The sequence below is a fragment of the Chinchilla lanigera genome, unplaced genomic scaffold (assembly GCF_000276665.1).
Source record: "Chinchilla lanigera isolate Chin_1 unplaced genomic scaffold, ChiLan1.0 scaffold00039, whole genome shotgun sequence".
In the NCBI taxonomy this organism is placed as follows: Eukaryota; Metazoa; Chordata; class Mammalia; order Rodentia; family Chinchillidae; genus Chinchilla; species Chinchilla lanigera.
In genome coordinates, this window is record NW_004955440.1 from 18362062 (window position 1) to 18387955 (window position 25894).

Sequence of the window (25894 nt, forward strand, 5' to 3'; positions counted from 1 at the left end):
AATTTAAATGAAAAGGAATATGAAACAAAGTTGATACAACTGAATGATTATATCAATAGTTTGGACTACAGTTTAGAAAAAGTTTCATAATGTAAAATTTAAATAAAATAAAAAAGATCTAAACATTTAAAGCAAATAAAACTATTGAATACAACTGTGAAATAACTTCACAGTCTAATGAGAGAAAATGTATTTTGAGCACTTTTACAGCAAAGTAATGTAATAAAGAAGCGTGTCTCCTGCCACTGAGACACATATGCAGAGCAAGAGCGACTGTGAATCCTTCGCTTGTCTTGACAGTATTCTCAGCAAAAATATTACAGTTGTTACTTGGGAATTATGATAGTAAATGGATGCAAAGAAGTAATCCTTTTATCACTGGTAACCAAATTTTCCATAAAAAATAGGACAGATAAATATAAAATCCCAATTAATGTCTCCCTTATTCTCTTGTCTCTGGGACAGAACACTACCCAGCACCCACAAGCTAAAGTAGGACCTGTTCATTTGCACTCACACTTTTAGCTCAGGGTCACCTGCCCCCAGGCGGAAAAGGCGTGCTGGAGGAAAGCTACACATGCCCAAGTCGCCCAGGAAGCAGAGAGCGAAGAAAAGAGCAGAGAAGGAGGCGCACCCTTCCAGGTCACTCCCCAGGCACTTGCCTTTTCCTACCAAGCTCTCCCTCCCAACAGCACCCTCAGCTATGGACTCAGCAGGGGATTAACCAGTGAGCAGTGTGGCCAGCCCCATGACCCAGTCGCCTCTCAAAATCCCTACCTCTGAGCATGTAAGGCTTCTGTGGGACATTCTCAGACCTAAACCAGAACAGCTAAACTCACACTGTATTTTTACCTAAAAAATTCAGAGTTACGTGGCTGTGGCCACTGAAAAGCTTAGAAACATTGGCTTTCTTCTGAAAGAAACTAGGGACTTTTGGAGAAGTTAATTTCTAATTCTACTGTGGATTCGGCAATATGTGAGATGAACCTGAAAATCTTACACAAGAATGCAAGGAACTTTTTCTGAAATAACTAGGATTAGATCAGAGTCTAACATGATAGGTCTGTAACGGGCCAAATAATTTTAACATTAAAAATTGCAAAAACTTAGATGATTAAAGTGTGTGTTAAAATCTGTAAGCATAAAATTGTACTAAAAAATTGCACTTTTGGAGGACGATAGAGAACTTATTAATTATTCTAAAAACCATAAAATGTTGTGTCTTTCTTAGACAAAGTATTCAAGAATATATATAGTATATATATTAATTTTAAACATTATTTTTTCATTTATTTATTTTTTGTACTGCTGAAGAATAGATCCAGAGGGTTGTGTATGCCCGGCAAGTGTTCTGCTCCTGAGGTACAGCCCCCAGTTTCCTAAGAATAATTCTTTTTTTTTCTTCTTTTGTGGTATTAGGGATTTGCACTGAAGTATATCCCCAACCCTTTTCATTATTTTTCATTTTGAGGCAGGGTCTCACTAAATTGCTTAATTGCACAAGTTGGGCTTAAACTTTTGATCCTCTTGCTTCAGTCTCCCAGAGTGCTGGGATTATGGGTGTGCATCATCATGCTAGGCCCTAAAAGTAATATAATTATTCCTGAATCCAGTCAAGAATCTAAATATCACAAAAAGATAATCAGATGTAATTTGTTTCCTATATGTCTATAGACAATATCTAACACAAACTTATGAGACTTTTCATTTTCAAACTCAACTTCATTCTGATCAAGACTTTAGTTCTAACCATTGGTTCATGATAATTAAAAGAGATACAGAGGTGAGTTTATAATGTAAGGGTACAACTAGAAAACCCAGAAAGTAGGAATATCTACAAGTGAAATGGTCTGGTATCCTCCACAAATAAGTCATAAATACTAAAAGAAACTGCAGAAGTTTATCAAGTGATACAGAACTTATTTAAACAAGGCAACCCTAAAAATAAACAAATACCAATAACAAGGTAAATCTAAAATGTTGGAGATATTTGATGGCAGGCTGGATATTTGAAAACATTGAGGCAGTTTCAAATATTGCCATATTTACATGGGAAAATGTAACTATTGCTACGCTATTAAAAGAGACCTTATTCTTTAGAGATTTAAATGAAGTAATTATAGTAATTTGTTCCAAAATAATCAAATGCAGGGATGATTTGTGTGGGTAGGTACATCTGAAAAGTCTATAATATGACAAAGATATATGAGTCAGTGGAGGTAAAAACATTGGGTCTTGCCTTGATTCAAATCTTTGTTTTGTTACTTAGCTATATGAGCTTTAGCAAATTTGGTAACCTCTATAGCTTGCAGTTTTGTCTATAGAAGGAAGTAGTTATAATGGAGTGTCAAACAGTTAAATGAGTTAGTTCACATAGATCCCCTAGAACATTTTCTCACACATGATAATCTCAACTAAGTATGGGTTTATGTATTGGCTATTATTATTCATAATTTCACAAAAAAGACAAGTAGATTCCACAGACAAGATTCAAAGTTACTTCAAACTCAGGATTGTGTTGAGGTACCATGACATTAGGAAGTTTTCACAGATGGGAGATTGGGCAGTGGAGGCTGGAAGGAAGTGTGAGATTAAATGTAAAATATTAGTAAAGAGTTATTACTCTGAAGCCAAAAAAATGGGATTGTGAATGAATTTCAAGAAACCAAGCCACACTGATCTGTAGGATAGTGGATGTCATAGTTACTTTTCTTGTTGCTGAGACAAAATACTCAGCACCAAGGTTAAAGGAGGAAAGGTTGATATGTATGTATGTACCCTCTCAAAATATGCTGCATTGGATGATAAATGGTATTTATTTTTTCTGAAGAATATGAACGTATGTTTCTGTTGCAAACTCTCCCCGTACCTGGCCTTGATGTTACCTTCAGGACTGGCTCAGATGAGTCGGTGTTTCTCAGCAGAAATAAAGTTCTACTCTTAAAACACTTTTCCAGTAGCACTGTTACAATGAAAATCCCTTATCGGTGAGAGTATAACTTTGTGTACTGGCAGTCACATATCCCTTTGAGTAGATCCTCTTGGCAGAATTAAATTTAGAAGCACATGGCAGGATCCCCGGAGAGCAGAGGAAGGGCATCCTTTGGTAGGAGAAGAACCAAGCATAGGCACTTGTGTGGACGGAATGCCAGATGTGGGTGCCAGAAATGCCATCTGTATGGTGATATGCCTCAGTGAGAACTGATGGAGACAGACATGAAGACTGAGATCAGGAAGGACCAAAGACCAACTGAGGTAACATTCTGAAGTAGAAGATAACCATTGTCTCAGTCACAGCCATATTAACACAATGATAGTCAGAGAAGTTAGAAGGACTGGCAGTCTTTCCCTCCTCCACACCTTCCTTCAGTTAGAACGTAAAAGCTGAATCTGCGTCAGTTAGTTGTTTTCTCCGATCAGTTCCTCACTTCCCCCAGCTTTGTGCTTTGGACTATCTGACACCAAGATGCGCATGGAAGGGGCGATAGGTGTGGTTCACAGAACCACTGTGTGGTCGCGGGAGCACTGCCAGGTACTCTCACTCTTGTGTACTCTTTGGTCCTAAAGCTTCTTCGGTGTCTGCTCTTCTATCTGTATTCAGACTCCTCCACCTGTCTCTGGTCACAGAAAATCGTCTGGTTGCTTTGGCTTTGGGAGCTATGGGGTGAGCTCAGCAAGGGCCCAACCAGCTATTTCTGAGATGCCCGTGTCCCCCTCTCCAGCTTCCTACGCACATCCCAGTTGTGATGTCAGAATACTTTTCAAAGCTCACTGCTCTTTGTACCTACAAGCTCTCTGTAAGATCTGGGAGTCCTTCTGCTTGTAGCTATTTAGTTATTCTTTGTCCAGCATCATGGAGTTTTCAACCCCCGTGCATGTCTCTTTGTATTTAGGAAAAAATTCGTGGTGGCTTCCATGTAGATTTATGAAGTTCTTTCTCTCTGTCCTCTCTGATTTCTGCTTCACCCATTTCACTTACCTTAGCCTCTCTTAGCTCTGATCTTCTTTGGCTTAGTTTAACAATATTCCCGACATCTGTATAAGTTTCCCCTTATTACATTGTAGCTCTTAAAGCTGATCCAGTCATAGGTCATCATAGCCCTAGGTCATCTATGTTTGCATCCGTGTCCCTAGAACCACAGCCTTTTTTTGCTTACTGTCTGATATCTGCCAGTAGTTACTTCTTGTATTCTCAAGTTTTCTAGTTGCTACTAGAAGGCACGTCTGCCATTAGTTACTCCACCATGGCCCAAAATGAGTCTGCAGTTGTCCCTTTCAAACTGTAATTTTAAGCATAAATTCTTTTGGGAGATAGGTGGTATATGTCAGTGTCCATCCTGGCCCTTTCTGCTGACTGGCCGTGTTGGAAACCAGCATTCTACTTGCGGTGGCAAAAACTTGGTTACTTGCTGTGTTATGAACCTATCTTTCTTTCGCCACTTTTCTATACTGAATGTGACTTTCTCCACTACTGGGATAATCTGAAGACCAAAACTTTTGTCCTTAAGCATCAGGTAAACTTACAGAGCACTGCAGTAGAAACCTTACAAAGTATTGCAATATGAAGTAAAATAGAGTTGCATGGAGCTATATGTTTTAAATGCGTTAAGGACAATCATCTTTCAGAAGGAAATCACCGACTTTGAGCTGGAGAAGTCAGACGGACCTTGCTGCAGGATGTGGGCTAGGAGCTGACAGAGGACAGTGGGTTGTGCACAACCAGCACATTCCAGAGGGGTTCTTGGTATAACTCGGCCACTTACCATTCAAAAAGTGTGCTACAAACTTGCTTTCAGAGTCTGAGTCCTGCCCTTAGAGGGGCAATTAACTCATATCCTAGGGTCTGGAGAAAGGCATCTTTTTTCCTTTGATATCAATTTTCCTGTCTTCCTCCTACCACTTTTCTCTTCTCTGTGCAATTTTTAGCATAAAATTCCCTGTAGAAATTTTTAAAGATTAGGCATCAGGTTTGGAGGAGCTGCTATCCTGGCTGAGCCTTCAGGCTTGGGGTTGCAGTGTGTTTAGGAGGGGGTCAGGATTCTGTCTTCTCATCCCAGAGGACAAGAGTTCGGGTCAAGTGTCCTCATACATGACTCCTGGTGTGTGTCTGTCTTCTCGGGGAGACACTGCCACGATTCCATTCCGTGACTGCACGCTCGCTCTCTGCGGGAGGCTGTGGCTGGCAGTGTCTATCTCTCTTTCTATAGCACTGCCGTCTCATATCTGTAATAGTGGGAGAGGGAGGAAAATCACATTCAAATTTGTAATGTTTAGAAATTGCTCCCCCTTTCAGGTAAATAAGCCTCTTAATGATAGGACCAATGAAACTGATCTGAGCAAAAAGAGAATCTTTATTTCCCCGTTTAATAGAGACCTGAATGCACAATGAGGAACTGAAATAAATACTGTCATTCATCTTAAACGAAATGAACATAACCTGAAAATAATTTTCTCATGGATCAAAGTTTCTAAAGTAGAGCTGGAGTATAAAAAGATTATTCAAAGGAATGAAATTCATGATATTGAGCTTTCCTATGAAAATAACCTTTTAATACAATTGGGGATGATGGCCTAGTTTCTGAGTGATGAGAAAAGGTGAAAGAATAGCTTTTCGGGGAATACGAATACCATCATTTTCAAAAAAGAGCTTTTAGTGGATACTACCTATTCTTTGAAGCAAAAGCATTTTTTTTTTTTTGTTATTAAAGACTTCTCCTCTTTGAATCTGTATGCTGATTAACAGAAAGTCCTTGAAATCAAGTCCTATTCATGGACATACACAGCAGTATTTATTAGTCACAATAAACTGAATAATTTTTATAATGAATTTAATGCATTTTCTTTTGGCCATGGAATAGAGTTTCTTAATGCCACTAGTTCAGTACACTATATTTATAACATTTTTTCATTTCATCTCTGGCCTTTGTAGTCTAAGTTTGGATAAATCTGTATTGTCATCATTTAAATTTTATTCTAAATTTGTGTAATGATCACACTGGCTATTCACCACAGGGCAGTAGCAATTGAATTGAAATTATACTAAATAGTGACATAAATATGGTATTTGGGGAGAAGGTTCTGCATTTACTTCTCAACAATGAAAATTATTTACATTTTTATACTATTTAAAATATTCTCAATGCTTTGCCATAATATTTTAGTTCACTCTTAGGAACCTCAGAAAGAGAATATATTAACTCCTGCTTCTGATGAGTCCAGGGATATCTCTTCAGGAATGGCACATTCTGATTTTTCAACTACTTAACTAGGTTTTTGTTCTGTTTTCCTCTGTGTTCACTTCTCAGCAGCTTCCATCAGTTGACAAGATGGCCTCTGATAACTCTACACTTGTGTGGTCATTCTTGCTTCAGATATGAAAGGAACAGGGAACATTTGTGCCCCAGCTCTAACAGTCTTTCCAGAGAAGACGCTAGTTTGGGTTACATACCTTGAATATAGCCAGTGGAATTAGACAGTGGTTGAGTACACCTGTTTTATAAGCATACCTCTCAGGCTGGGTACATTTCTGTGGTTTGAAAGTAGGAATTTCTAATCAGTTCTTTAAAAGTCAGTTCCTTAATGCCCAATTTACCAACTAGTTTTTAGGATTTATTTTTAACCAGGTTTTATTTTACATTCTTAATGGCACTTTAAGGATTATTCATTTTACCTTTTTCCTTCACCCACATCTCTGAGCAAGAAAGGAAGGGTTGGAGAGGCCGGGAGGAGGCACACAGAGGAGAGTCGCCTTGCCCTTTTCCCGGTCATTACTTTGTAGTAGCGCTGGTCCTAAGGCACACTGTGGGGCCCTAAGGTCCTAGGTACTCTGTTGATGAGCACGGGGGCTTCTGTGTAAGTGAAGCGTGAGTCATCGTGGACAAATTTCATGGCGAAGCTTTTTGGAAATGAAGGGCCCAGCCCCACCAAGCAATCGCAAGGCACAGATCAGTGTGTGGGCACCTATGAAGTATGAGTTCTTCGTCCATCTGTCCCACACGATATGTATTCAGTGATATGCCATTAAAATTTGTAGTAAATAACAGTATTTTATCAAGCATTTTACTTTCTAAAGGCCTGATGAGAAGGATCATGAAAGGAATTGTAACGGTTCTCTGTTACTCAGTCCTGATCCCTGTCCACAAATAACAGGGTTTTCAGACTCTGAGGAAACAGGTGGAGGAGTGGTGAGGGAGGAGGAGTGCGCTGTGCGGTACTCAGCACTGACAGTGAAGGAGCTGCCGAGGGGTGATGTCCAGAGTACTCCTCTATATTGTGGGGTAGGTTAGGTCTGTGTTACACACAGTAATCATCAGTGTCTCCAGCAGAAAAGCAGTGATAGCTGAGTTTGAAAGAGCAGTGGCAGTCGGTCCATACGCCTGGGGTGTCTCAAAACATTAGTGTGGGGCAAAACTCCATTCTGATCTGGAAATTAAACTTTGGAAAATTCTGTTTAATTATTTAAGAATCAAGTTACATTTTGTGGTGAAGTCTGGGTTAAGAAAACGATTCCAGCTGTCAATATGATTCTAACATGTGACGATCTAGGGTTAATTTTTACTGAGTTTTCAGAATCAGGTTTCCGAGCTTGGCATCAGTGCTTTTCCCTGTGCCGAGCGTTGCCTCACGCCTGTGCATGGTGCACACCTTCTTGCTGGATGTGCAGTGATTAACGAGAACGCTAACCAATGAAGAACTCAGTTATTACACGCCATTAAACTAGTGATCTGTTGACACTCACAAGATAGGAACATAAAAATAATTTAATGGTTAAAATACTACAGTGAACGACATTTATCAAGGAATGTGAATTCATTAGAAATTTGATAAAAATAATTAGTTTTGTGCAATACAAGAGGAGTGTCTTTATATAAACTTCAACTAGAGAAGAGATTTGAATTTAAAAAGTGGAAAGTCAGCTTCACTCAAGGAAGCTGTCTTAGAACCGTTATTCTGCTTAGAACAACTAAACAGAGAAAACCTGTGAAAGTGAGCGTTGGCAAGAGAGAGCGACACCAGTCACTCAGTGAGTGTTGTTGCACACCTACTGTGCACACGGTGGTAACTGGAAATTCAAACGTGACCAGGACCCTGAAGCAGGATTACAAAAAGTGAAACAAACAGAAAAATGTTATCCAGGTTCTCTTTGACTCCTAAAGAGTATTCTGCCTTTTTTATTATTAAAAAAACCACATTTGCTTAGCTAAATCAGATCCAGTCCCTCGCACTCTCTTTGAAGTATCTGTCTGATGCTGTTGGCATGTTTGAGAGTTTTTGTTTTGTAAATAAGAGAGGAGAGAGTTTTGCGTTGAATTTAATTGGGAGAATCCAAAGAACAGGGAGATGGTGGTTTTGACTGTGGGTTCTTAAAGAATGTTGTACCACTTTCAAAGAGGGTTTAGTAACTTATTGGAGTTTTTTGGAAATTTGTGAGACAATATTAGCACTCTTTTAAAACACTACTGGAAGTGATCAGGGATACTATCCTTGGAATATTAGATTCTCTGAATGTGTGAGGCATTCCCATAAAATAATGACTTGTCATGCAACTCTTATGAATTTTGATTGTCCAGCGAGTTATTCACATATAATCAAAATTCTTGTGCATATACCTGAACCTAGATTCAAAAAACACTTTTCACATATAAGCATATTTTTGGGGGATGGTGTTATATATATTAAAATTTTCAGGTATGCAACCGCAGAGTAAATCAAGGGAAGGTTACATTTTGGTTTATCATCTTACCAAGAGTTGTTCATTATTTTGAAAAATCACATTTAAGGAAATGCTAATGCACATTACCAGTGTCACCTCTTTATCTTGAGAAGTCCCTGTGTTGTGAGTCTATACAGAGAGATAGGTCACCTAATTTCATTATGTCTTTCTACTGTGGTAGTGTCCAAGGATTTTCATGCTGAAATACATAAGATTATTATAAATTATTATTATAAATTTCTTTCCATAAATTTTCTGGGAAATAAGAACTTCACAGAATGTACTTATAGAAACCTTAATGGGATAAATCAATCACTTGATGTTAGCTCTTTTTTTCTTTCAAGTCATTTTATTTTAATATTAATTTTAGTTTTTCTTTTTAATTAGTCATTAATAATTGTTCATATTTATTGAGATGGTGTGAAACTTCAGTGTGTGTATAAAATGTAAACTGATCAAATAAGTAGTAGTGACAGTTCCATACATATGTTTATCTTTCATGTTTGGGGTCTGGCTGCTCTTCTCTTCTAGCTCTTCATAAAATATTTATTAGATTATAATCCACTATACTCACCCTTCTGTGCTGTAGAATACTAGAATTTCTTCGTCTTTTTAAACTGTATTTTGATACCCATTAGCCAACCTTCCTCTTTGTGTCCTCCTGTGTCCGTTACTTTTCTGTCGTTGCTGAGATAAAATATTGGACACTCTAAATTAAGGAAGGAAAGGTTTGTTTAGCTCACAGTTTGTGGAGGTTTCAGTCCATAATCAGCTGGCTCCAGGGAAGGGTGGCATGGCGAGGGGAAACAGTTCAGGGTGGCAGAAGACAGCAAAAGCAACAAGAGCAGAGGGGGCAGCGAGCCTCTTTGCCTCCTTCTTTTGTTTGCTGGCTATCCGGCCGCACCATCTCTGTGTCCTCCTCTTGCACAGGCTCAGTATGTTTACAAAGTGAGGACTCTGTCCCGGAGTCACTTAGCTTCTAAACTTCTCAAGTGAACACAGTGTATCAACCATCACACCTCTCCTTCCCTTTCTAGTCTCTAGGAATTATTATTTTCTTCTTTTTTACTTTGTGACCAGTGTTTTAGCTCCCACAGATGAGAAAGTATATGTGGTATTTATCTTTGTGTGCTGTGCTTTTCATAAGTGTCCTTTCAGGACCCATCTATGAAATGCTGAGTCCCCAGCCAATGGTTCTCTTGCGGGGCTGGGGGAGCTTTGAGAGGTGAGAATCAAGTACAAAGACATTGGGTTATTGGGAGCACGTGCTTGAAGGGGATATCGGCCGTCAGCCCTTTCCCTTCCTCTCTGCTTTCCGGTTGCCCGAGGAGAGCAGCCTCCTTCCAGCGCTCACCGCTCCTGCCATGACTCCCTGTGTCTCCACAGGCCCAAAGCAACAAGGCCCCCGACCATGGAACGAAACTTCTGAAACCGTGAGCCAAACAAGCCTTAGTATTTTTAAGCAAACCTTTGTTGTTTTGTCACGGTAGTGGGAAAGCTGATTGACACGTGCATTCATCTACTGTGAACATCTCAGCGGATTCCATGCATGTGTGTTGTGAATAGCGTTGGACGTGCAGGCATCTCCTTGACAATCTGATCTCACCTCCTTAGATGGGTACTCAGAAGCGGGGAAGCTGGATCATACCAAAGAGCTCTTTGCAGCTCTTTTTGTCTTTGTTTTTGATGATCTCCATACTTTATAATGACTATACTAATTTCTATTCCCACCAGCAATGTGAGAATTCCCTCTTTTTCTGCCCTGTCTTCAGCATTTGTTACTTTTTCCTTTTATGATAGTAGCCACTCTGAATGGCGCCAGAGATCTTATTTTGGTGTTGATTTTCATTCCTCTAGTGCCTAATGATTCATCCCAGCTTTTTGATGCAGTTGAGATATGGTAAATATGACATGCTTGAGGCTGCTTTGTTATGCAGAATGTTGCATTTTAGTAAACTTTTTATAAGGAAAAGGAGTATGCTCTAAAACAACAACCATAAAACATAAGCCAGTAACACAGCTGTTTATTGTTGCTGTCAGTATTATACACTGTATGTAATTGTATGTGCTGCAATTTTAGACAGCAGATAGGGCAGCAGGTTTGTTTATACCAGCGTAACTGCTAGAAGAAAGGCATTGGGGGTTCGTCTTCCACTGTCTTGAGGTACAGTATCTGCCTTTCCCCTGCTCCTACTCATCTACTTATTAAATGTTCTTAGCTACACCTTTGGGCTTCCCTCTCGAACACATAACTTGGCCAGGCTGAGCATTTTACAAATCCTTAAATTCTCCTTCTCTTTTAATTATAAATTTCTGTTTTAACATTTTTGTCTCATCCTATATTCCTACCAGAAGCAGCCAAAAGAGGCTGTGCAGAACCTTGACACTTCATTCAGGCATTTCTTTTACTAAATATCCCAGTTCGTTGCTCCGAAGCTCTGTCCTCCACCCAGCATTCATTAAAGGATACAACCTGGCCAACGTTCTCGTCACTTTAGAACAAGTAGGCTTTCTTCCAATCTCTAATAATATATTTTTCCTTTCCATGTAAAACCTTTTCAGAATTGCCTTTGCCATCCATACTTCTACCAGCATTCTGTCTAAGACCCCTTAGATAGTATCAGTGATTTAGACTCTACATTTCTCTTTTTCTGAGTCCTCACTGCGATCACTTTTAAGCCTCTTTTTGTGAGCATGCACTTTCAAACACGGCCTCTACTCGTTACCCAGTTATACAGCCACTTCCACATTTGTCAGAACACTTTCGTGTGGCAGAGCCTTGCTGTGCTGTGCTGGCTAACCTTGAATTTGGGAACCTCCTGCTTCATCCTCCCAAGTCACTAAGAATACATACATGTGACACCATGTCAGCCTGTCACTGCCACTATTTTGGTATAAAATACCAAATAGGTGAGATGAGCTACATGATGCAGAGCATGATCTTTCTCCCCGAAGAAGGGGAAACTGTGGTTAGCTTTTTCCAGCACTAATTTATTTCTTAGATCATTCATGTTGATATGATCAAATATCTTAAACTGGGTAAATTATTGCCACAGAATTTTATTTTTTACAATTCTAGAGGCTGGGCAGTGACATTCAGTGTCACTACCAACATTCTGTCTAAGATCCCTTAGATAGTATCATTCTATCATTCAGTGACATTCAGTGTCTAGTGACACAAAATTCTTCCTGTGTCCTCGTAAAAGGAAAGAAAAGGGGCAAAAGATATATATTGTGTCCTCCCACAGGAAAATACATAAAAGAGGAAGAAAGGGTGAAGTTTCCTCGAGCTTTTTGTAAGGGTGCTAACCCTTTCCTGAGGGGAGCACCTCCATTACTTACTCCCTTCTCTGAAAGCTTCACCTTTTAAGCAGCTGAATTGTTGAATTGTGTTTCAATATTATTTTTGGAAAGGACACAAACACTCGAAGCACAGCAACACTGCTATCAATTTCTTTTTTGTATAATGGGGGAAACTGACATTTTAAGCAAAATTTTGCTTATGCTTGGGGTACAATTAGTAAAGAAAGAAACCAAGTGGCAAGAAGATAAATTATATATAAATTTGACTGACAGAAAAGCAAACTTATTTTTACTTACACTGTCCTGGTGGTGTTTTAGTTTGATTTACTGTGGGGTTTCCAAGGAGGGTGATTTATATTACTGTTTAATGTTAATTTCTACTAGTGTAGGTCTGCAGTATGCGATGATCACACTCACCCTGGGGAGCTGGTGCAGGCGTGTGACGCATTGTAATTCTTTTTCTCATCCCCTTGCCCTGCATCTTGCTTCCTTTCCTTCTGGCAAAGGATCTGTCTCCCTGCTTCCTATTATCTTTCTTTTCTATCACTCGTTAATTTATTTACAGTTTTTTTTTTTTATTATAATCACTGTTTAGGAAGATGTTGTGAGTTAAAAGACAGAATTATGGGAAACTTCTCAAAGTTATTTATTTGAGGAAGGTGAAAAATGATTTATCCAAGATGAAATCCTTGATAAAAGTTCGTTTCTCATGGTGTTGGTCAGGTTGACTGTATCAGGAGGCTCCTCCCAGATGCTTGGCTTATGATGACACTGCCCTCATCACTGAGTTAGTCATGGGAAGGATTGTGGCTGAGCGGGTCATCGGGAAGTGGGGCAGAATTGGAGGAAGTGAGTCTCCGGGGTGTGACCTTGGGGACCATGTTGGTTGCCTGCCTCTTCTCTGCCTATCCTGTCCTCCGCTTCTCAGATGCCCTCAGTCGAGCAGCTCTTCTTCCCCATGCCCCCTGCCATGGTGTTTGTGCCTGGGAGTCGGCCAGCCATGAATGAACCCTCTAAAACCAGGAACCAAAATACCATAACCCTCTCTTCCTTTAAGTCACGGGTATCAGCTATTTTGCTCTAATAGTGGAAAACCATGTAATACAATCATACAGACAATTAGTAATTTTATAGGAGACTATAAAGTCTATGAAACCATAAAAGAATTCAGCATCTTATTGTAAAAACTATGCTGGGTGACTAGCCTTGGAACTATCTGAAAGTGAGCATTACACATACCTCAGAAAAAAAGAATTTTATGTTTGTTTTATTTGTGGCCATAGACTGAATTACAACTGAAGCATGAAAGGCAGAAGTTCTTCAGAAAGCTCTGCTGGCATGTTTCTTTACTATAAACACCAAACATGTAATTCTTATTTGAATTATAAATAACTTCCATGGGGAACTTAGTATCACTTCGGAAATTTTTGTTCAATTACCTTTTCCTTACCTTTTCTATAAGTGCAGTTACACTTTGGAAAATAGTTTGAGATTTTTTTTTCCCCCCACTTGTCTACTTGGTATGACTGTATTAAACTCTGAAGTGGTTCAGATATGGAAAATGAAAAATAGGGAGTTCAAAAATAGGACCAGAGTACTTTTGCCTTTTTTTCCTTTCCTTTTCTTTTTAAATAATTGACATGGCTCAATTGTCTGCTACGCAAAAACATTAAAGGGTATTGTACTTGACTACCCCCAGCCCCTTGGCGTACCACTTGCTTACCTTTGTAATTTCCGCTTGGTCTGAGTTGGTGATTTAGCCAGGGAAGTGTTGGTAACCACAAACATTTATGACCAAGATACATTAAAATCCTGTAATTTACATGAGAATTTAAAGAGAAAGTAAAGAATCTGTAATGTAGTTTTCATTAATTCTGTAAAGCTCTTTGTACTCCAGAATGTAGCGAGAAAGTGACAATTGTTTCTGTTCTGTAATGAGAGTGGGGGTCTTGCGTGAGAGGTACAGTGTGGTAGGCGGGGCCTTGAGTAGAACCAAGCTGGTAAGTCTGTCTGAGGGGAGCTCTGCGCTGCCCTAGGCTGGGATTATTGCTGTCTCTCTCTGTCCCTGTCTCCGTCCTGCCTCTGTCTCTCTCCCCTTTCCTCCCTCTTGTGGCTTAAACTAAAACTTGGCTTTTTGTTCTCTTTCTTCCCCTTGGCATCCTGCATCTTCTCATTCCTTCTTCCCCACTTGAGCTGGACAGTCACGAGCTGTGCTTCACCTTACAGCTTCTATCTGTGCATTCTTCTCCCTTGAGCTGCCACTGCTAACACACAATGCTCACAGCATTACCGAATTCCAAGATGGACACACGGATGAGCTCTGTTATGATTTCACAATAAGCCGGTTCTGGGCCACTGAACAACTAGAAAGATGGTCTCACTTGACCAGATCCCCATCCCTTTTCCAACTAGTTGTATTCCAGAGGATAGAGGGGAGCTGCACTACCTGATGTAGACCCTGGCTTTCTCTGCATATGGGGAAGCTCTGGCTAGTTTTTGTAGCAGAAACTGCACAGAGCAATTTCCTTGGAAGGCGTGATAGGGAAAATAACTGACACATGTGATGCAGCAGCAAACCACAGACTCTAATGGTTTTCAAGGCACTGAGCCATCGGTGTGTGCATTACAGGAGGCAGTGGTCTCATGAGATCCGCACACATCAATATAAACATCCCAAGAGTTTTTCTGCTGAAATGTGAAGTCCGAAGAGAACAAAAGCTCTCACGCAAACTATAACTGTTAGTGACTCGGGGAAGGATGGTTTTAATGGATCATGAGTTTGTCTATTTTGGGCAACTGGATGGGAATATTGATTAGCTTTACCATGGTTGCAAAGAAAGATACAAATTGCAACGTTCTCTGTGCTCCTTGGTTACCATATGCTGTGTGCTTTTTTTTCTCATCAGTAGGCATCTGAAGACTAGGCTATGATAACTAAATGGAGATTAAAATGTGACAAGATTTAATATAGACCTCTGCGCCTCCCAGGAAACTGCAATTAGGCAAACCTAAATTTCTGACTGTAAAAAAAAAGCTATGGACTGTCACTGTTCTCATCAATTATCTGTAAACTGTGAATTCACTCATAGTTTTGAAGTCAAGAAATTGTTCTTAGTTCAGTAGAAAAGCTGGCATGTTTATGCATACACTAAATAGTAAAAGTTGTTAAATAATATCTGGTTCTATTAAAGTTATGCTATTACAATGTCAAAATCGCAAATATTTTTCATATAGTTGGCTTGGAGTTATACAAAATATAGAAATCATGGATAAGTTTGCAATCTCACTTCCATTTGAGTTTTAGAAATATTTGGAAGATTTTAAAAACTACTTAGGATAAAAGTAGATAATAATACCTAACTTTTTGTGTGTGTAATTTTATTTTACTTTTTTAAATAAAAAAGTCTGACAAAACAACAATGAAGACAAAATCAAAACAACACAAAAACACTGAAAATGATACATGACCTCAAGACAAAATGATAGAAACTCACATTCGTTGTTATAGTACATGCTGTTAACTTAAACGAAGTTGCTCAGTCCATTAGACTTAAGAATGTAAGATTGATGAAACAAGCAAAGACAGTAACAAGTAAAAAAAAAACAAAAATAATTTTTAAAAAACATTGGAAATGATGCAGAGCTTCACTGTACAAAATGGTATGAGTTCAACAATGGTTCTTATACTGCACATTGTTTTCAGATCAGTCATTCTAATTACCAGATTCCAGTGTGTAAAACTGGTCAAGAAAAAAGAAAATTGTAAGCATTGACTACTCCTCTCAATAAACCACAGACATCAGCAATATACCTATTCCAGCTATCTTTATATATACATATAAATTTTGTTTTTCATTACAAAAATCCAACATAGCAAAAACAAATACATAAACAAAACAGCATAGAGAGCAATAAAAATGATACAGAATTTCAAAACATGGTGATTGGATATTAGCAATGGTTGTACTACACAATGTCATCTTCAAAATGGTTGCACATATAACCAGATATAGGCATGCAAGATTGATCAATTACACATTAACAGTTTCCTTCAATAATCCAACAGATATTAGTAGTATAATTATCCCAGCTATCCTGTATAAATATATATATGTATATATACATATTTTCCCCTCTTTTTTCTTTTTCCTCTCCCCTCCTTCATCCCAGATGCTCCTTCCTATTTGAGCAATTTTTTCCCTTTTACAGTATCTACTGTACCTTTCAGATTTTATTTACTCTTTCATGTTCTTATAGTAGAGAGGAAATATGATGTTTGCACATGTGAATCTGATTTATTTCACTAATGAGTATGGTCACTAGTTGCATTCACTTACCTATAAAAACCTCTAGTTTATCTTTCTTTATAGCTGAGTAATACTCCATTGTATAAAAATACTACATCTTTTTTATCCATTTCTCAGTTGATGGACATTTGAGTTGTTTCCAAGATTTAGCTATTACAAATTGCACTGCTATAAACATGGGTGCCCATAAATCACTGTGATATGATGTTTTAAGTTCTTCTGGAAAAATACCCAGTAGGGGAATAGCTGGGTTGAATGGGACCTCTAATCCTAGTTCACTGATGAATCTCCAGACTGGTTTCCACAGTGGTTTCACCAGTCTACACTGCCACCAACAGTGGAGAAGAGTTCCTTTTTCCCCACAGACACTCCAGCATTTGTTATGGGTTGATTTCTTGGTGATAGCCATTCTTTTTGGGGTGAGATGGAATCTCAGTGTTGTTTTAATTTGCATTTCTCAAATGACTAATGACGTTGAACACTTTTTCATGTATTGATTTGCCATTTGTATTTGTTCATGTGAGAAGTATGCATTCATCTCATTTTGTATTGGGTCTTTGAATTTTGGGGCCTGATTTTTAAAAATTCTTTATGTGTTCTAGACAGGACACCTTTGTCTGAGGGACAGTTGACTAAAATTTTTTCCCAATTTATGGGTTTTCTTTTCACCCTATTGGTGATTTCTTTTAATGTGCAAAAACTTTTCAATAATATGAGATATCAGTTGTTGATTCTTTGAAGTGTTTCCCATGCAGTTTGGTTTTTGTTCATGAGCTCTCTACCTACCCCTATGACTTCAAGACTTCCACCTACTTTCTCTTGCATTAGATCTAGTGTTTCTGTTTTAATATTTAGATCTTTAAACTATTTTGACTTTATTTTAGTGCATGGTGATAGGCTTGTGTCTAGTTTTAGTCTTCGCATGTGGAAAACCAGTTTTTCCAGCACCATTTATTAAAGAGGCTATCTTTCTTCCAGTAAACCTGTTTGGCCCTTTTGTCAAAGATAAGGAGGCTGAGTGTCTTTGTGGTTATGTTGTATCTTCCAGTCTGTTCCCTTGATCTTCAGGTCTGCTTTTTTGCCAATACCATGCTGATTTTATCACAGCAGCTTTGTAGTATAATTTCAAATCAGGGATTGTGATACCTCCTGCCTTGCCCTTGTTGCCCAGGATTGCTTTTGCTATTCTGGGTCTCTTCTGATTCCAGATAAATTTTAAGGATGTTTTCTATAGGTCTGTAAGGTATACCAATGGTATATTCATTGTAATTGCAGTGAATCTGTATATCAATTTTGGGAGTATGGCCATTTTCACAATATTGGTTGTTCCTAACCATGAGCAAGGAATATCTTTCCATTTTTTGAAATCCTCTTCAATCTCTTTTTTCAGAGTACTATAATTTTCACTGTATAGATCTTTTATGGTTTTTTTTTTTTTGTTAGATTAACTCCTAACTACTTCTTTTTTTGGATGCTATTGTGAAAGGAAGGGTTTTGCTTATTTCTCTCTCAGTATGTTTGTTGTTTATGTATAGGAATGCTATTGATTTTTGAGTGTTGACTTTGTATTCAGCTGTGCTACTGAATTTACTGATTAATTCTAGGGTCTTTCAATGGAGTTTTTGGGATCTTCTATGTAGAGTATCATGTCATCTGTGAATGAAGATAATTTCACTCCTTCCTTTCCTATCTTTATTCCTTTTATTTCTTCTCTTGCCTAATTTCTCTTGCTAGTTTCTCCAGAACTATGCTGAATAGGAGCGGTGACAGTGGACATCCTTGTCTTGTTCCTGATTTTAAAGTGAAAGCTTTCAGTTTTTGTCCATTTAGTATGATGTTGGCTCTTGGTTTGTCATAGATGGCTTTTATCATATTGAGGTAGAGTCCATGTATGCCAATTTTCTGCAGAGCTTTTATCATGAATAAGTGTTGGACTTTATAAAAAGCTTTTTCTGCATCGATTGAGATGATCATGTGATTGTTGTCTTTAGCTCTTTTGATATGGTGTGTTATGTTGATTGATTTGCATATATTGAACCATTCCTGCATTCCTGGCATGAGTCTCTCCTGGTCATGGCATATTATCTTCTTGATGATTTGCTGTATTCTGTTAGGTAGTATTTTATTGAGAATTTGTGCATCTATGTTCATTAGGGAGATTGGCCTCTAGTTCTCTTTTTTGGTTAGTTCTATTTCCAGTTTTGGTATCAGGGTAATACTTGCTTCCAGAAATGAGTTTGGGAGAATTGCTCCCCTTTCTATTTCTTTAAAGAGTTTGAGAAGAATTGGTATTAAATCTTAGTTAAATTTCTCAAAGAAATTTAGAACGAATTCAACTGTGAATCCATCAGGACCTGGGCTTTTTTTGTTGGTAAGTTTTTTATTATTTTTTCACTTTCATTGCTTGATATTAGGTTATTCAAGATTTTGATATTTTTGATATTTCACTTCTTCCTTTCCTATTTATTCCTTTTGTTTCTCTCTCTTGTGTAATTTCTCTTGCTAGTTTCTCCAGAACTATGCTGAATAGGAGTGGTGTCAGTGGACATCCTTGTCTTGTTCCTGATTTTAAAATGAAAGCTTTCAGTTTTTGTCCATTTAGTATGATGTTGGCTCTTGGTTTGTCATAGATGGCTTTTGTTTACCAAAGCTTTGATTCAGCTTTGGTAATTCATATGTATATAGGAATCTGTCCATTTCTTTTGCATTTTCCATCTGATGAGAGTAAAGATTTTTAGAGTAGGTTCTCTAGTATCTATAGTGATTTCACTCCTTTCATTCCTTATTGCATGGATTTGAGTTTTTTATTTCCTTTTTTGATAAGGTTTATTCATTTTTTGAAAGAACCAACTCTTTGATTCATTAATTCTTTATATTGTTTTCTTAGTTTCCATTGCACTAATTTCCACCCTGATCTTTATAATTTCCTCCTTTCTTTGGGCTTTGGGATTAACTTGTTCTTCTTTTCCTAGAAGTTTGAGGTATAACACAATGTTGTTTATTTATGTTTGTTCTGTTTTCCTGATGTGGGAATCCACTTCTATAAATTTCCCTTTGAGTACTGCTTTCGTTGTGTCCCAGATGTCCTGGTAGTTTGTATATGCATTTTGATTTGACTGTAAATAGTGTTTAATTTCCACTTCAATTTCTTCTGTGACCCATTGGTTGTTCAGGAGGCTGTTATTTAATTTCCATGTGTTCATGGAGCTTTTGCAGTTTCTTTTCTCATTTATTTCAACTTTCATTGCACTGTGGTCTGATAATATGCATGGGATATTTTCAGTTCCTTTGCATTTAGTTAAGCTTGTCTGTGTGTTAGCATGTGGTCTATTTTAGAGAAGGTCCCATAGATACCTGAGAAGAAAGTGTATTTTAATGTTGGTGGAATACTCTGTAAAGGTCTACTAAGTCCATTTGTTCACACATTTGGTTTAGTTCTGTTATTTCTTTGCTGATATTTTGTCTAGCTGATCTATCTCTTTGTGACAATGGGGCATTACAATTCCCTTTTACAACTGTGTTATTACTTATTTGATTTTTCAGGTCTGTTGAAATTTGCCTTATATAATTGGGTGCTCCTATATTTGGTACATATATTTTTATGATTGTTATCTCTTCCTCTTGCAATTTTCCCTTAACAAGAACATAATGACCTTCTTTATCTCTTTTGATTGTTGTTGGTTTGAAGTTCACCTTGTCGCAAAGAGCATAGCTACTCCTGCTTTTTTCTGGGTTCCTATAGCATGGAGCATTGTTTTCCATCCTTTGAATTTCAGTCTGAGGATTTCTTTTTGAGGTAAATGCATGTCTTGTGTACAGCATATTGTTGGATTTTGTTTCTTTATCCACTCTGCCAGTCTGTTTCTTTTGATTGGTGAATTGAGGCCACTTACACAATGGTTATTAATGATATGTATCGACTTTTCCTTGTCATGTTATTTCCCACTGTTGGTTCTGTACTTTCTCCATGGCTTGGTGCTCTACATCAAGTGTAGAGAAAATTAGATCAGAAATAATTGCTCAGGAAAAAAAAGAAATGACAACCACAATGAAAGAATTGCCAGGAATATCTAAAGAAGACATAGATTAAAAAAAATAGAGCAGCATAGAAAAATGATAGAAACTTTGAATAAACAATATAGGAAAGAATTAGAATGCATGAAACAGATTCAAAGAGACATTCAGGAAATTAAAAATTCCTCTGAGAGATGGAAGAACCACTTTAATGAAATGGAGATAGACTCTCAGACTTTAAAGACAGGAATGCAGCTAGTGATCATGAAGGAAAAGATCTCTTAAAAATAACAAAGACACAGCAAATAACAATCCAACAGCTTTGCAAGATGAGGCAAAGAAAAACAATATAAGGCTGATAGGTGTTAACAAAAGAGCAGGAGGCAACATGAGTGACATAAAAAGACTATTTACAGTAGTAATAGCAGAAAATTTCCCAAGCATGGGACAAGAACCATATATACATATAAGTGCTCATGAATTTCTTCAGCTCCTGGAAGTATCTTATTTCTCCATTGATTTTGAAAGATAGCTTTGCAGGGTACAGCAATCTGGGTTGGAAGTGGTTTTCTTTCAGGACCTGAAGTACTTCACTCCAAGCTCTTCTTGACTTGACGATCTTTGTTGAGAAGTCTACTGTGATTCTGATGGGCTTTCCTTCATAGGTGATCTTTTTCTTTTCTCTAACAGTTTTTAATGTCCTGTTCTTTTGCTCAGTTTCTGGGATCTTGATTATTATGTGTCTGGGTGTAGGTTTATTTTGGTTATGACTAATTGGGGTTCTGTATGCCTCATTTACCTATAAAGAAAAGTCTATCAGAATCACGGCAGACTTCTCAACACAAACCATCAAGGCAAGAAAAGCTTGGAGTGAAGTACTTCTGCCTTTATTATACTAGAAGCTGTATGTAATAATAAAGTACTAGGTATATAGTATATTTTCAGTGAAATTTGTTATGTGACTGGAAGACACTAGATTTGCTGCTCTTCCCATGGAAGAGTGACAGCTGCGATGGATGTCACATGTTGGCTCTTTTTCATTCCTGTTTCATTGCTTTTATTTTGAAAACTATGCTTTATTTTTAGAAAACTTGTACGTTCAAAATAAAACAGAGTTCTCAAATATCTCATCCCACTGATTCACACAGCCTCCACCATCAACATCTCATACCTGTGCACAGACTGGTATGTTTTTCACAAGTGAATAGTCAGCAATAACTTACTATTAACCCAAATCTATAGTTCACATTAGTGTTCACTGTTGGTTTTGTACACTCTGTTAGTTTTGGCAAGGGTATGATGGCACATATTCACAATTACAGTACTATACAGAGTAGTCTCCCTGCCCCAAATAGACCCTGTGTTCCATCTATTCATCCCTTTCCTCTCAACCCATCAAACACTGATACTTTTATTGTTTCCATAATTTTGCCTTCTCCTGAACATCATGTAATTAGAATCATATGATATTCAGCATTTACCATGGGGCTTATTTCCCTTAACAATATATGCTTAAGTGTTTTTGAGTCTTTTGGTGGCTTGATGGCTTATTTCTTTTTAATATTATATGATATAGTACTATATGAACATAACACATTTTGTCCATTCACCTACTGAAGAAATCTTGGCTACTTCCAAGGTTTGACAATTGTGACTAAGATTGCTATCAACCCTCACGTGTAGATTTTTGTTTGGACATAAGTTTTCAATTCATTTGGGTAACTGTCAAGGAATGTGATAGTCACCCAGTGCCAAAATCATATGGTACGAGTATGTTTAGCTTTATAAGACTGTCTTCCAAAGGAGATGCATCATTTTGCATTTCCACCAGCAATTAATGAGTATGTGTTGGTGCTATGGCCAGCATTTGGTTCCTCGGTGCTTGGGATTTTAGTCATTCTACTAGTTGTGTGATGCTATCTCATTTTAATTTTCAATTTACTAATGACACAGTGCTGAGAATCTTTTCATGTGCCTACTATATATATATATATTTCCCCCCCCCCTTGGTGAGGTATCTTTTCAAATCTCTGCCCATGTTTTTTCATCAGGTTATCTATTTTCTTTTTAAGTTTTAAGAGTTCTTTATATATTTTGAGTAACAGCCCTTTAAAGATATGTCCTCTGCAAGTATTTTCTCTCAGTCTTGTTTTCTCATTCACTTGATCCTTTTACACTTCATCTTCTCTCTGAAACTTTTTGGCACCTATTTATCTTCTATTATTTCACTTGTCGTAGAGAAAAATTACATAATTCACTCCAAGATTTAGGTGACTCATATCCTTTGTTTCCCAAAAATGTACTATCAGGAAATGACAAGACTTACTATATTAGAAAATACATGGCCATTGACAGAATTTAATTTAGGGGCTTATGATATTAAAGTGAGAAATATTTTTGTAAATGTTTTCTGTTAATATTTTTTCCCAAATATTGGTGGCTGTAATATATAGAAATCACCATGAGTATTTTTGTTCATAGAATTTCAATTTTTTGACTATGTGCTTAATAATTAAAATACTTTAAAAGACAAATAAAATAAAGTAAAATAAAATAAAATATGACTTTATTGTCCAGTAGTTATTGTAAAGAAAGCATTTCAAACTCCCAGGATGCTACATATAAATAAATTCAGAAGGAAGTAACTCTATGCTTGAGATACTTATACCTGTCACAGTTTTGCTTGAAAAGAAAACTCAATTCAAATCAGATTAGGCATAGAAAGTATGTTGGCTGTGTTCCTGGGAAGGTCAGGGGTTGAGCTCTTCCTAAACCATTCCATGCCCGCTCAGCTTGCTCTCCTGCCCACTGACTGTATTTCAGACAGGGTTTCCTAACATTGGGAATACAGGTGCTCATAGCCGCAAACCTGTACTCTCCCCTAACCCGATCCCTATCATGATCCAAAAGAGACCCTGAGGCCCTCTGTTAGGGTTTCCTGGCAAACTTCACTGAAAAGCCTGATTCAGCGTCTTGCACAATGTGCCCTACAGCTGGACTTGAAGAATTTAGCTCAGTTAGGGGTCATGTGTCCACCTCTATGGTCTGGGCATGTAAGTTCAATTTTGGTTGAACTATGAAGATTTGACTCCAAGATATCAGGGCTTTTGTTGTTAGGAAAAAGGTGTGAAGAGATTTAGACAGCAAAAACAACAGATGTTCACTTTGTACTTCCCTTATCCTGATTTCACTTTATTTCTTCCTTATCTTCAGAATGTGCTTAACAAAAACATGTCCTTGAATTGAGCAGCATAGTGCTTTGGATGACTCATTGGTCAGATGCTGTAGGTATTTTTCTTGCTAAAAGTAAAGATACATTAACCACATGCATATGTAGAAGATTAGAAGACCCAACAGAGCAAAGAAAGCATTCATTTTTATATTAGACAGCATTAAGCTCCTGAAAGAATTTTACTTGCTCTACTTTGTAAATAATTATATAACAGTAGAACAGGGAGATAGAAAATTGTTCATTATTTTTAGCATAATACTGATAATTTTTGTGTAGTTGGTTTTCTTTGTCTGACGGTAACCAGGCAACAGAAGTTGCCACTAAAATGAACAGTGAATGCTAAATTTTTATTAAATCTAAAAAAAAATTTTCTTATGATTAAAAATTTTGTGTCTCCCAAATTCATTTTAATTCTAAATTCACAAGTATGAACAAAACTTCCAGATTAAATAATATATTTTGATTAGCTCTTATTTTACAGTTAGCTATTTATAGTTAGAACTTCTTAATTCCAACTTTTTCCTATTTTATTTATCCTGCTTTTACACTGTTTCTCTGAAGGCCTGGGGAAATAATTTCTATAATACAGATACAATGCAACAGTAAGCCAAAAGTTCTGGATTGTGTACTGCTCTGCCAATTGTTAGTTCCATCACTTGGGCTAAATTACTGAAGCTCTGTTATCCTCAATTTCACTGCAAATGGAAACAACAAAACAGAAACTGCATATGCTATTGAGAAGCTTCATGGAGTTATCTGGTGCAAATTACTCAGCATATGCCATGGTATTCAATGAGTGCTCAGCCAATTGCAATTTATATTACCTATGTTAATACCTACCTGTGAAGAGATGTAGAAAACTTTTGATTGAAGCAATTATTAGCATCAGCTCCTTGCTTAATGGGATCATTGCCTGGTGTCTGAGCTGTCTTTTGGAACTTCTGATTCTGGTATGAAGGTGAATATGTTACACTCAAATCTTGCAGAAGTTAGAGGTCTTACTCAGGTAAAGCAATAATCTGAGATGCTCCAAAAGCCATTGGTGGCTGTAATTCAAAATCATTGTGTATTTGAAGTATATATTTAACTTTGGTAAAGTGCAAATTTCAAAATGCAGTTATGTGGATCTTTCATATGTTGCTATATAACTCATTATGATTTCGTCTTTACCCAGTAGCTTTGTTCTACTTTTTTCATTTATATGCAGGTTAATTTATATTTTATACAAACTAATCATGATAGCTTTTATTTTAATTTATAATTTTGATGTTTCAAAGAAAAGAATCTGCCTATTGACTTGTTGGTGGAAATTCAATATATATAGCATGAGCTAGAAACATACAAACTTGGGAGTTTTTGCAATTTACTTGGAATTTTGTTATTATTTAACTTTGTATTGCACACAACCAAGAATTTAGTGTTAACCAAGAATTTAGTGTTGTGTACAAGACTGCAGCACAAGCTGGGGTGACAGCTCAGCAGCACAAGCACCTGCCTGGCAAATGCAAGGTCCTGAATTCAATTTCTGGTAAAAAAAAAAAAAAAAAATTGCAACATGTGTACTTATTTTTCACAGAATGTATTTTTTTTCAAGTATTTCAGAGCATATATATATAACTTTGTGTAAATTTATGTGTTCATGAAAATGTGTAATTTCATATGAAAATGTGTACTTCCATGAAAAAGTGTAATTTCATATAGTTCTTTCTCATCAACTGCAAAATATAAATGTCTTCTGTGTGCATTAAGTTGGGTGGTACTATGAGATACTAAGAACTAAAGAAAACAGTCAATGTTGAGTAATATAATGGATGCTTTCAATAATACTTTTATGTTGAATTCAATGGTGGGTTAAACATCTGCATATTTTGATCATCTTTGGTAAAGGTAAAAGTATGACATTCAGGAGCAATTAAATGATGATGATGATAGTGTTAGGGACCAAAATTTTATTTTAAGAAGGTGGTCTTTTTTGAAAGGAACACCAAAGGTGCAGGTAATAAAATAAAAGTAGAACTGAACTTGATACAAACAAAAACCACTTTGTGCATGAAGAGATACTATCAGTGGAGTGGAAATGCAGTCCATAGAATGGAAAATAATGAAGGCTTAACATGGTGAATATGTAGAGAATTCCTAGAATTTAACAGTGAAGATCTACAAGTGACCAGTACACATATGAAACGTGCTCAACACCCCTAGTCAAAAGGGACAAGCAAATCAAGATCTTGATGAGGGCTGCGGATTTAGCTCAGCGGCAAAGTGCCTGCCTGGCAAGCGCAAGGTCATGAGTTCGGTTCCTGGTACCGGAGAAAAACCAAAAAA